This window comes from Aethalodelphis obliquidens, unplaced genomic scaffold (assembly GCF_003676395.1).
Source record: "Aethalodelphis obliquidens isolate GAN/ISIS:26980383/991018 unplaced genomic scaffold, ASM367639v1 scaffold51, whole genome shotgun sequence".
Lineage (NCBI taxonomy): Eukaryota > Metazoa > Chordata > Mammalia > Artiodactyla > Delphinidae > Aethalodelphis > Aethalodelphis obliquidens.
In genome coordinates this window covers 11,668,069-11,681,514 of record NW_020837995.1, presented here as the reverse complement: position 1 = coordinate 11,681,514, position 13,446 = coordinate 11,668,069, and positions in this window count along the sequence as shown.

Here is a 13,446-nt window from a genome sequence, read left to right as displayed (position 1 = left end):
TATTTTGCATCTTATTTCACTTGTGTCTCATATCTTTCATTACAATGGGTAATAAAAGTGATAACAGTGTGTATAAGAAGTCCTTGTTAATGATAATATTGTGTAGAGCTAGGAAAATAAAGGCCATGACTTATGCAAAAGTCAAGGGTAATAAATTCTTTGAAAAGATATGCAATGTCATTAGAGCTGCTGGATTTCATGTCATTAGAGTAAATGTTAATAAGATTTTAAAAATTATCTTTCTGGAACGTAAGTGCTTGGAAAATTTCAGGGCCAAAGATGAAAACAGAAATGGAAAAGCTTCAGTGTGTGAAGTTAAAGGGCCATGAGAAAGGTTCAGGTTTGTTTTTGTCTGTTTTGATCAACCAGTCTGTTATTTTTAGGCCACAATAACAAAAACATCTTCATTGCTGAAAATACTGAAGAAAAATAACTATTATTTTTCTTTGTTATATCTCAATTCTTCCCATTGAGACAATCACTTAAAATTTTTTATTGAAATATAGTTGATGTACAATATTATATAAGTTACAGGTGTACAATATAGTGATTCATAATTTTTTAAGGTTTTACTCCATTTATAGTTATTATAAAATATTGGCTATATTCCCCGTATGGTACAATACATCCTTGTAGCTTATTTTATACATAATAGTTTGTACCTCTTAAACCCCTACCCCTATATAGCCCCTTCTCCCTTCCCTCTCCCCACTGGTAACCACTAGTTTGTCCTCTATATCTGTGAGTCTGCTTCTTTTTTGTTATATTCACTAGTTTGTTGTGTTTTTTAGATACCACACAGAAGTGGTATCATACAGTATTTGTCTTTCTCTGTCTGACTTATTTCACTTAGCATAATGCGCTCCAAGTCCATCCATGTTGCTGCAAATGGCAAAATTTCATTCTTTTCTATGGCTGAATAGTATTCCATTGTGTGTGTGTGTATATACATACATAAATATACCACATCTTCTTTGTCCATTCATCTGTTGATGGACACTTAGATTGCTTCCCTATCTTGGCAATTGTATATAATGCTGCTATGAACACTGGGGTACATGTATCTTTTCAACTTAGTGTTTTTCAGTTATATACCCAGGAGTGGAGACAATCACTTTTATAATGCACTTTTTAGATAATATAACATTTAGTAGGAACCCAACTAATTCAAATAGCAGAATGGTATCTTTATTTGCTACTCACTTAATCCTACCTTGTTATACTTTGTGTATCTCTCATCCTTATAAGATTATAAGCTTCTTAAGGGCAGGAATCATGACATGCATCTTTGTATGCCATTCTTCCCTTGGCTTCAGAAAAGGAGCACCAAACCTAACATATAAGTGGTCAATACTTTTCTCCCCTCTATGGAATATAACGGGGATTAAAAAGATCCTGCTTTTTTAAAAAACCTTTTTTGTTGTGAAATAGAACTCTCATTTAGCAAAGTGCACAATACAAAAATGAATAGCTCATCAAATTATCCCAAAAATAAACACCCATGTAACCACTGCCGAGCTCAAGAAAAAGAACATCACCAGCAACTCTCTCTCAATTACTATCTCCTTTGTTCTCCCAAGGGTAACCATTTTCTTGACTTCTCTAAGCATGTGCTCTAAAACACTGTTGTTCAGTCTTGCCTGTTTTTTTCAAACTTTCTACAAATGGAATAACACATTATGTATTCTTTGGTATCTAGTTTCTTTTATTCATCCTTATGTTTGTGAGATTTATCCTTAATGTAGGTATAGTCTGTTCGTTTTCATTTGCTGTATATCATTCCATTGTACAAATATATCACGTTACATTTTTATCCATTCCACTGCTGATGTCATATTTGGGTTGTTTCCAGTTTGGAGAGGTTACAAATAATACTTGCATGAACATTTATGTACATGTCTCTTTGGTATATATATGCACACATTTCTATTGGGTATCAGAGTGTTGAATTGCTGGGTCATGGGATATGTCCTTAACTTTAGTAAAGTCAAATTGTGGTTGTATCACTTCTGCCAACAGAGTATGAGAGTTCTTAGAGCTTCACCTCCTTGCCAACAGTTGTTATGGTCAGTCTATTTAAGTTTAGCTATTCTGGTGAATATGTAGTATTATCCATTTGCAGTTTTAATTTGCATTTCCCTGATTACTAATGAGGTTGGGCAAATTTAATATGTTTATTGGCTATTTGATATCCTCTTTTGTGAAATGCCTGCTCAAATCTCTTGCATACTTTTCAACTGGATTGTTTACCATTTTCTTATTGATTTCTAGTAGTCCTTTATGTACTCTGGATACAAGCCCTCTGTCAGTTATATACGTTGTAAAGTTCTTTTTCTTTTTGCCGATTGTTTTTCCTTCTCTTAATAATGTCTTTTGATGAACAGAAGTTCTTAATTTTAATTTCAGTCAGATTTATCAACTTTTAAATTTATGTGTCTTGTTTTTGGTGTTTCCTTACCCCAAAATCATGAAAATGTTCTGTATTATTCTCTAGAAACATTTTTTGACTTTTAAGTTTAGATCTGCAATCCACCTTGAATTGATTTTTATATATGGTATGAGTTAAAGGTTAAGTTTCCTTTTTTCTCCCCAAGATTCAAGCATCATTTATTGAAAAGACTGTTCTTTCTGCACTGCTCTGCAGTAGCACCTTTGTTAAAATCAAATGTTGATCAATGCATGAGCTCTGTATTCCATTCTATTTGTCTATCCTTGCACCAACACCACACTGTCTTAATTCGTAAAGTTTTATACTGTGTCTTTATATCCAGGAGATTAAATTCTCTTTTCTGGTTCTTCACAAGGGCCTTGGCTGTTTTCGCTACTTTGCCTTTCTATATAACTTTTAGAATCAGTGTGTCAAGTGGCGCTTTCATTTCTCTCATAAGGCTGACTTTCAGCTAAGTTTCTCTGGGATGATGTTTAGTTAGAGCTTTACTGGCACTAGCACTTTGAAAGGATATGATATAGTGGAAAAAACATGGGCTGTGGAGTCTGACTTGAGCTGGAGTTTATCCCTGCCACTCTCTCTTAGTTGGGCCATTAGAAGGGTTTGGGCTAGTTTTTGTCTGTCTTGATCAACCATCTGTTATTTGTAGTCCACAGTAACAAAAACATCTTTATTACTAAAATTACTATTAAAATTCAACATTGCACAGGTTTGTTGACATCACGATAAATATTTCTCAGCCCAGCTCAGGAATGTGTCAAAGCTATCACAACAATGCTGCAGACATCGTATCAGTCAACTCTGAGCGTCTTTACTCATGTATCATAACTGTAGCTTGTGCCTCGACTTTTTAAATTTAAACATTTGTAGTTGCTTATAAACCAATTAAAATTTTTTCCTATTATCTTTTTACCATACTCCCAGGACAACATTTTGACTCACAAGACATATATATCATATACTGAAATTATAAAGTTATGATGAATACCCATGAATCTAACATCTGATATCCAAACGACGTACTCCTCCTCTAGTATGTTAACTGGCTGCTTACTCAAGCATCTTTGAGAACTTGGCCTCTCTAATTTCTATTATTAGATTATTTATTTATTTGTTTATTTTAAATGAAGACTTTCTTTTTATTTTATTTCGATTTTTCTGGCCGCCCTGCGTGGTACGCAGGATCTCAGTTCCCCCACCAGGGATGGAACCCCCGCCCCCTGCAGTGGAAGCGCAGAGTCTTGACCACTGGACTGCCAGGGAAGTCCCTATTATTAGTTTAATATTCACTTAAAATATTCTCAAACTTAGTGTAGACAGCTGCATCCAGCTTCAATATGTGGTTATTTTTCAGTTCATTAGTGCTATGAAATCTGTGAACATATTTATTTAGAAGAATTGGCAGGCAGGCAGTTTTGTCTCCAATTCTATCTACACCTCTAAGTGTCTGTGTGTAACTGTGGCTGCATATGGCCTCTTACACACATTCAGAAATGGATCCCAGTCTCCCCCCTTTCTCTGTATCTCTCTCTCTTTCTCTTTCTCACACACATATATATTCAGACACACACACAAAGAAAAGGATCTAGAAAAAAAAAGATAAAAACAACTCTTATCTGATCCACTTACCATCTGCCCTTTCTATCTATCACTGAAAATTTGGGTAAAATGTTCAGTCTTGTACTCATTTCCCTCTTTTAGTCCCTATTCTCTTATTCGTGCTGGGTGGGAGACAAAGTGGGTGTGCAAAAAGGCAGTCTCTTATTTCCCACTGCATGATTTCCCTTTTCAGTCATTCCATGTGCTGCTGTCAGCTGACAGAAACCATCAAGAGACTCTGTTTTATGGTTATGCAGAGAACTCTGAACATTTTGTGGGAGGTGTCTCATAGGAGAAAAGTAGAGAGGCTGTCAGCCACTGCTATTATTGCCATCCTTTCACCAGGTGGCAAAGGTAAACCTGTTCTGTCAAATAGCCCAAAAGCTTATCAGAGAGGAAAAGACTGATGTGTTTATATCATCTGAGCTTATACAACATGCTCAATTAATTCATGGGATGTTTTATTTTTGAATTCGGCTCTTCAGTTTCAGGAACACATGTCTTTATGGTTGTAATCTTTTGCTTCCCCCTTACCTTGATATATGCATATGTATCTGTGTGTGTAATTATGTGTATATGTAATATACATCTATATATGCATCTGTATAGCATAGTTCAGTTCAATAGGCATTTATTAAGTACTTACTATGTACCAGGCATCAAGGATGCAGGATGAATAAAATATGGACCCTGCTCTCAAGGAGCTTATGATCTAATAGTATTTGTCTTTCTGAAGGGAAGATTTCATATGTAGTGATTGTGTTTGTTAAGTTATACCACACAGAGTATTAAAACTTAACAGGACTTTCCTTCAGCTATAGGAAGCAGAAGAGAACTAATCTGTATATTATTTACATACAGCTTTTACTTTTAAAATTAAATACAAAATAATTTTAGGCTTACAGAAAAGTTGCAAAGATAGCACAAATCTATATTCCTTACATCCTTCCTATACACCTATATAAGAATTCCTATATACCCTTTTCTTATGTTCCTCTAATGTTGGCATGTAGCCATGGTACATTTATCAAAACTGGGAAATTAACATTGGTACATACTATTAACTAAACATAGACTTAATCTGGATATCAGCAGTTTTCCACTAATATCCTTTTTCTGTTCCAGGATCTGATCTAGGCTCCTACATTGCATTTAGCTGTCATGTCTCTTTTAGTCTCCTCTAATCTCTGATAGTTCTTCAATCCTTCCTTGTGTTTCATGACCTTGACACTTTTAAGTATTGCAGATCAGGAAATTTGTAAACTGTCCCTCAGTTTAGGTTTGTCTGATGTTTTCTCATTATTAGATTGAGGTTATAAATTTTTGAGAAAAATCTCACAGAGACAATGTCCTTAACACATCCTTTATCAGGGGTACGTGATATTGACATGTCTTATTACTGGTGATATTAACCTTGATCATCTGGTTAAGGTGCTGTCTGCCAGGTTTCACACTGCAAGGTTACTACTTTTTTCTCATTGTAATTGAGAATTGGAATTTTGTCTTTGTAATATTCCACAAATATTTAAGTTAATAGTTTTAAATTTACAGGAAGATTGCAAAAATAGTACATAGGGTTCCCATATGCCCATTTCCCCCTATTGTTAACATCTTACATATACATTTGTCACAGCTATTGAGCCAACATTGATACATTACTATTGACTGAACTCCATACTTTATTTGGATTTTACTGTTTCACTCAATGATTTGATTGATCTTGCCTGTAGCAATTGTTACTGTGGTGTTCTAATGGTGATTTTCTATTTGCCTCATTTTTTTCTACATCATTAATTGGAATTCTTCTGTGAGGAAGGATTGTTCCTTCTCCCCCATTTATTTGTTTATTTACTTATTTAATCATTTATTTATATCAGTGTGGACTCATGGATATTTATTCTATTCTTCAGGTTATAATATAATGCTATTATTATTTATTTTGTTTGATCAAATTCTTCCAGCTCTGGCCACTGGAAGCTCTTTCAGGTCACCTCTGTGTCCTTTGGACATGCTCCTATCTTTTTTCCTTTTTTGTGGGGGAGCCCTTCCTTACTTTCTGGCACTGTGTTTGCAATTTTTATGTAAAGCTAATAGACACTGTCATTTAGGAGGCTATCTTTTCGTTAAATACTTATTAATTTCTTCCTTGGTTGACATTTTAACTATTTTTCTTTCCTTACTCTTATCATTCAAACATTATGAATATCCTAAATTACACTGGAAGGTCAAGGTGTGGAAAATACACTGAGAAGGGAAAGAGGGTGAGATCTATGTGGACAGGGCTTGCTTTCCTATTCCTTCCTTTATTTACAGTTGTGGGCAAGTTGCCCAATCTCTCTAAGTCTCAGTTTACTCATCTATAAAGTGGTGATGATAGTACTAATATTTACTTTGCAGAGTCATAAAGATTAGATGACTTAAATTTAAATTTACCTGGTGGTCCAGTGGGTGAGACTGCGCTTCCCAATGCAGGGGACCCAGGTTCGATCCCTGGTCGGGGAACTAGATCCCACATGCCACAACGAAGATTCTGGCGCAGCCTAAATAAATAAATATCTAGATGAGTTGTGTCTTAAGATAAAAAAAGTACCTTGTTATTTATAAAATTTTATATAAAGGTTATAGAGTTATCTCTGTATCATAGCACAAGGGCACTGTATCCTATCCTTTTAATTATTTGGTACTGGTTGTTAAGGAAATGTTTTTATGATTACACAGAGAGGTCCATTCAAGTGAGAATAATGAACAATTGAAATTGTACTAGCCAAAAAAAATGTGCCTGGAACCAGATTAATGTATTTACTCAGATGCAATCTCATTTCTATAACTCTATTCATTCGGAAAACCCGAGGATTATACTAGTAATAAGCATGACCCATCTGTCTTTCAGACATAAAATGAAGCCTTTGTCCTTATTAAAATAAAACTATGTCAGGATCAAATTCTTTTTTTCCAAAGCCATGCAATATGTTTCCTCAACCAATATAAAACATCATACGGAAGCAATTCAAGTTGTGGAGTCTGGTTGTTTGCTCAGAGCAGTCACCCACCTGTTCATCAGTCAGTGAGATTTTTTAAATTAATTAATTAATTGTTAAATAAATGAAGACTGCGTTGGGTCTTCATTGCTGTGCGCGGGCTTTCTCTAGTTGCTGCGAGCGGGGGCTCCTCTTCGTTGCGGTGCGTGGTTTCCTCATTGCAGTGGTTTCCCTTGTTGCAGAGCATGGGCTCTAGGGCGGGGGCTCAGTAGTTGTGGTGCACGGGCTTAGTTGTTCCGTGGCATGTGGGATCTTCCCGGACCAGGGCTCGAACCTGCGTCCCCTGCACTGGCAGGTGGATTCTTAACCACTGAGCCACCAGGGAAGCCCCTGACTTGACCAAATTCTTGATGGACAGCGAATGACACTGAAGATCAAATAAGTGTTCTATGGTGCAATGTTTGAAAGAAATTCAACATAGAACATTATTAATCCTTTAAAAATGTTTATTAGAAGCACACAGTGCCCCCAATGGTTTAGTAAATCTAAAATAACCCAGTAATATACCATCTAATCTTTTGTATGTGGTAAACTAAAAATTGGGGCTAATACAGTGATGCTATTGAAAACCTCCAGCTTCTGAATCTAGCCTCACTTTGGGCCCTTTTCCCTCTCCCATGAAGTCTTAGGAATGGCATGAGGACAGTGATTTTGAAAGGATCTGCAGCATTGTCTATAAAGCAAAGAACACAGACCAAGAGCCCAAACTGGTTTACCACATAGTAGCCAGAGGGTCTCCTCTTGACTCCAACTCTGGCCTCATATTTCTTGCCTGCATTTTTTACTATTTTCAGCACAAACACCAAAGGATTTGAACTTCAAACTTCTCAGATTGAACCGTGATTGCTACATATCTGCAATAGTAAGTTCACCCCTTACTAGTGGTCGATAGTTCACCCCTTCCTTGATTTTTATGGCTGTGGAAAAACGGAACCAGGCTGCACTATGACATTTCAGCACTAAGTGGAGCCAGACACCCAACTGCCTTAAAACTTACAAATCAGCAAAGAGCACAGCCCCCTTAACCTGAAAACCTGACTTTGCTGGGGTTTTACAAATGGACAGAACTGGAGTTTTATGGTGAATCATCTGTTTAGTGTATTTGAATGCTCAGGCCTCAGGGGACAGACACCAGGTAAACAATTTGTTTAGCTCATCTCACGTGGATTAAAGAAAATGGATCAAATAAATACCAACTAACCAACTTGTTCGTACCTCATGATTCCCACACCCTCTACCCTTTGTTACAAGCTTCTGCAAGACAGGGGGCTAGCCTTTGGTGGTTCAAATTCTGTTCTGCAAGACTAGAATGGGCCCATTTGGGGAAGAGCCCTGGCTAATAGGAAGATTTGTGATAGTGTTTGGGTAATGCTTTTGCAAGTAACTATGTATTTGGCATAGGGACAGATTTGTCCAGTGCAGACTACTGGGTTGTGGGAGTGGGAGCCTGTCATGGGGTGATGAGTATCTGTAGGTGACTGATGGAGAATAGAAAGAGTCACAAGCCAGTCTCATCTAGAAACTTGGCACAGACTGAGCCACCATTTAATTCTTGAGAGACCCTGAGAACCTAAGTATAAAAGAGATGAGCTTCTTGCAATTATTCTTCTGCTTTCTGCCTTAGTTTCCTTGTCTGTGAAAAGGAATAAGAATGCTTATTCCCACTTCCACTTCTATTTAAGGATACGGTGAAATGGGGTTACAAGGTTTAAAAATCCCTATTTTTCAGCTTCTGGAGACTAAGCAGACTTTATCTTTTTTTTTAAATTTTATTATTATAAGCAGACTTTATCTTATGGGTGAGGAACTTGGTGTGATATGCCACATTAAAGTCAAATGCATGTGGAATCTGGGGGGTGGGATGAACTGGGAGATTGGGACTGACAAATATACACTACTAAGTATAAAACAGATGACTAATGAGAACCTACCGTGTAGCACAGGGAACTCTACTCAATTCTCTGTGGGACCTAAATGGGAAGGAAATCCGAAAAAGAGGGGATATATGTATATGTATGGCTGATTCGCTTTGCTGTACAGCAGAAACTAGCACAGCATTGTAAAGCAACTATACTCCAATAGAAATTAATTTTTAAAAGTCAAATGCATGTGGAATCTAAAAAATAAAACAAACGAATGAATATAACAAAACAGAAAGAGACTTACAGATACAGAGAACAAATTAGTGGTTATGAGTGGGGAAAGGGAGAGAGGGCAAGATAGAGGTAAGGGATTAAGAGGTACAAACTACTTTGTATAAAATAGTAGTAAATAAGATAAATAAGCTACCAGGATATATTGTACAGCACAGGGAACATAGCCAATATTTTATAAAAACTTTAAATGAACTATTATCTATAAAAATATTGAATCATGTTGTATGCTTGGAACTAATATAATATTGTAAATCAACTATACTTCAGTAAAAAATTAAATTAAAAATTAATTAAATAAAGTCAAGTGACTATTGGAAGCCCAGTCCTGAGCTTGTCCTTACAGGATGACTGATGGACTGAATGGACAAATGAAGTGCTTCCTGAGGCTTTCTAATCCTACTTTCCTTTATTTACACTTTTGTTCAATGAACACTTACAAGTGCCTACTTTATGTCAGGCTTCTGTTTGGCATTGTGAAGCCAGCCATGAAAACCTTACTCTCTTTCCACAAGAGATTGTCATCCATGTGTGGAGACCAATAAAATTGCTAACAGTTGTAGGGGAATAAAGCAGGTGCTATGACAGTGTGGGAACGGGGTTCTGTGGGGATATAGTCTCACTCAGACTGAGGTCAGAGAAAGCTTCGAAAAGACTGTGGCAGATCAGAGTGATGTGAGGTGAGAACTCCACCAACCCTAAAAGGTCTCTCCCCTAGAATCTCCAGAAAGGAACACAGCCCCGCTAGTACCTTGGATTTAGCCCAGGAAAAGTCCAAGCTACAGAAAGAAAACCAAATATTAATAATTTAACCTGGGAGACTTCCGGGAAGATGGCGGAAGAGTAAGACGCGGAGATCACCTTCCTCCCCACAGATACACCAGAAATACATCTACGCGTGGAACAACTCCTACGGAGCACCTACTGAACGCTGGCAGAAGACCTCAGACCTCCCAAAAGGCAAGGAACCCCCCACGTACCTGGTTAGGGCAAAAGAAAAAACTAAACAGAGACAAAAGGATAGGGACGGGTCCTGCACCAGCGGGAGAGAGCTGTGAAGGAGGAAAAGTGTCCACACACTAGGAAGCCCCTTCGCGGGTGGAGACTTCGGGAAGCGGAGTGGGGGAGCTTGGGAGCCGCGGAGGAGAGCACAGCAACAGGGGTGCGGAGGGTAAAGCGGACAGATTCCAGCGCAGAGGATCGGGCCGACCGGAACTCACCAGCCGAGAGGCTTGTCTGCTCGCCCGCCGGGGCGGGCGGGACTGGGAGCTGGAGAGGACTGAGGTTGGCTGCGTGAACACAGCCTGCAGGGCGTTAGTGCACCGCGGCTAGCCGGGAGAGAGTCCGGGGAAAAGTCTGGACCTGCCGAAGAGGCAAGAGACTTTTACGTCCCTCTTTGTTTCCTGGTGCACGAGGAGAGGGGATTAAGAACACTGCTTGAGAGAGCTCCAGGGACGGGCGGTAGCCGCGGCTAGAAGTGCGGAGCCCAGAGACAGACATGAGACGCTAGGGCCGCTGCTGCCGCCACCAGGAGGCCTGTGTGCGAACACAGGTCACTAGCCACACGCCCTTCCGGGGAGCCTGTGCAGCCCGCCACTGCCGGGGTCCCGGGATCCAGGGACAACTCCCCCGGGAGAACGCACGGCGCGCCTCAGGCTGCAACGGCACGCCGGCCTCTGCCGCCGCAGGCCAGCCCCACACTCCGTGACCCTCCCTACCCCCCGGCCTGAGTGAGCCAGAGCCTCCAAATCAGCGGCTCCTTTAACCCCGTCCTGTCTGAGCAAAGAATAGACGCCCTCCGGCGACCTACACTCACAGTCGGGGCCAAATCCAAAGCTGAGCCCCTGGGAACTGTGAGAACAAAGAAGAGAAAGGGAAATCTCTCTCAGCAGCCTCAGAAGCAGCGGATTAAAGCTCCACAATCAACTTGATATACCCTGCATCTGTGGAATACCTGAATAGACAAGGAATCATCCCAAATTAAGAAGCCCTGTGGATGAAAGGCTCTTGGGGCTGCAGCCAGGAGTCAGTGCTGTGCCTCTGAGGTGGGAGAACCAACTTCAGGACACTGGTCCACAAGAGGCCTCCCAGCTGCACATAATATCAAACAGCAAAAATCTCCGAGAGATCTCCATCTCAATGCCAGCACCCAGCTTCACTCAACGACCAGCAAGCTACAGGGCTGGACATCCTATGCCAAACAACTAGCAAGACAGGAACACAACCCCACCCATTAGCAGAGAGGCTGCCCAAAATCATAATAAGTCTACAGACACCCCAAAACACACCACCAGACGTGGACCCGCCCACCAGAAGGACAAGATCCAGCCTCATCCACCAGAACACAGGCCCTAGTCCCCTCCACCAGGAAGCCTACACAACCCACTGAACCAACCTTAGCCACTGGGGACAGACACAAAAAACAACAGGAACTACGAACCTTCAGCCTGCAAAAAAGGAGACCCCAAACACAGTAAGATAAGCAAAATGAAAAGACAGAAAAACACACTGCAGATGAAGGAGCAAGATAAAAACCCACCAGACCTAACAAATGAAGAGGAAATAGGCAGTCTACCTGAAAAAGAATTCAGAATAATGATAGTAAGGTTGATCCGAAATCTTGGAGATAGAATGGACAATAGAATGGACAAAATGCAAGAATCAGTTAACAAGGACCTAGAAGAACTAAAGATGAAACAAGCAACAATGAACAACACAATAAATGAAATTAAAAGTACTCTAGATGGGATCAATAGCAGAATAACTGAGGCAGAAGAACGGATAAGTGACCTGGAAGATAAAATAGTGAAAATAACTACTGCAGAGCAGAATAAAGAAAAAAGAATGAAAAGAACTGAGGACAGTCTCAGAGACCTCTGGGACAACATTAAACGCACCAACATTCGAATTATAGGGGTTCCAGAAGAAGAAGAGAAAAAGAAAGGGACTGAGAAAATATTTGAAGAGATTATAGTTGAAAACTTCCCTAATATGGGAAAGGAAATAGTTAATCAAGTCCAGGAAGCACAGAGAGTCCCATACAGGATAAATCCAAGGAGAAATACGCCAAGACACATATTAATCAAACTGTCAAAAATTAAATACAAAGAAAACATATTAAAAGCAGCAAGGGAAAAACAACAAATAACACATAAGGGAATCCCCATAAGGTTAACAGCTGATCTCTCAGCAGAAACCCTACAAGCCAGAAGGGAGTGGCAGGACATATTGAAAGTGATGAAGGAGAAAAACCTGCAGCCAAGACTACTCTACCCAGCAAGGATCTCATTCAGATTTGATGGAGAAATTAAAACCTTTACAGACAAGCAAAAGCTGAGAGAGTTCAGCACCACCAAACCAGCTTTACAACAAATGCTAAAGGATCTTCTTTAGGCAAGAAACACAAGAGAAGGAAAAGACCTATAATAACGAACCCAAAACAATTTAGAAAATGGGAATAGGAACATACATATTGATAATTACCTTAAATGTAAATAGACTAAATGCTCCCACCAAAAGACACAGATTAGCTGAATGGATACAAAAACAAGACCCTTATATATGCTGTCTACAAGAGACCCACTTCAGACCTAGAGACACATACAGACTGAAAGTAAGGGGATGGAAAAAGATATTCCATGCAAATGGAAACCAAAAGAAAGCTGGAGTAGCAATTCTCATATAAGACAAAATAGACTTTAAAATAAGGACTATTAAAAGAGACAAAGAAGGACACTATAATGATCAAGGGATCGATCCAAGAAGAAGATATAACAATTGTAAATATTTATGCACCCAACATAGGAGCACCTCAATACATAAGGCAAATACTAACAGCCATAAAAGGGGAAATCGACAGTAACACATTCATAGTAGGGGACTTAAACACCCCACTTTCACCCATGGACAGATCATCCAAAATGAAAATAAATAAGGAAACACAAGCTTTAAATGATACATTAAACAAGATGGACTTAATTGATATTTATAGGACACTCCATCCAAAAACAACAGAATACACATTTTTCTCAAGTGCCCATGGAACATTCTCCAGGATAGATCATATCTTAGGTCACAAATCAAGCCTTGGTAAATTTAAGAAAATTGAAATTGTATCAAGTATCTTTTCTGACCACAACGCCATGAGACTAGATATCAATTACAGGAAAAGATCTGTAAAAAATACAAACACGTGGAGGCTAAACAA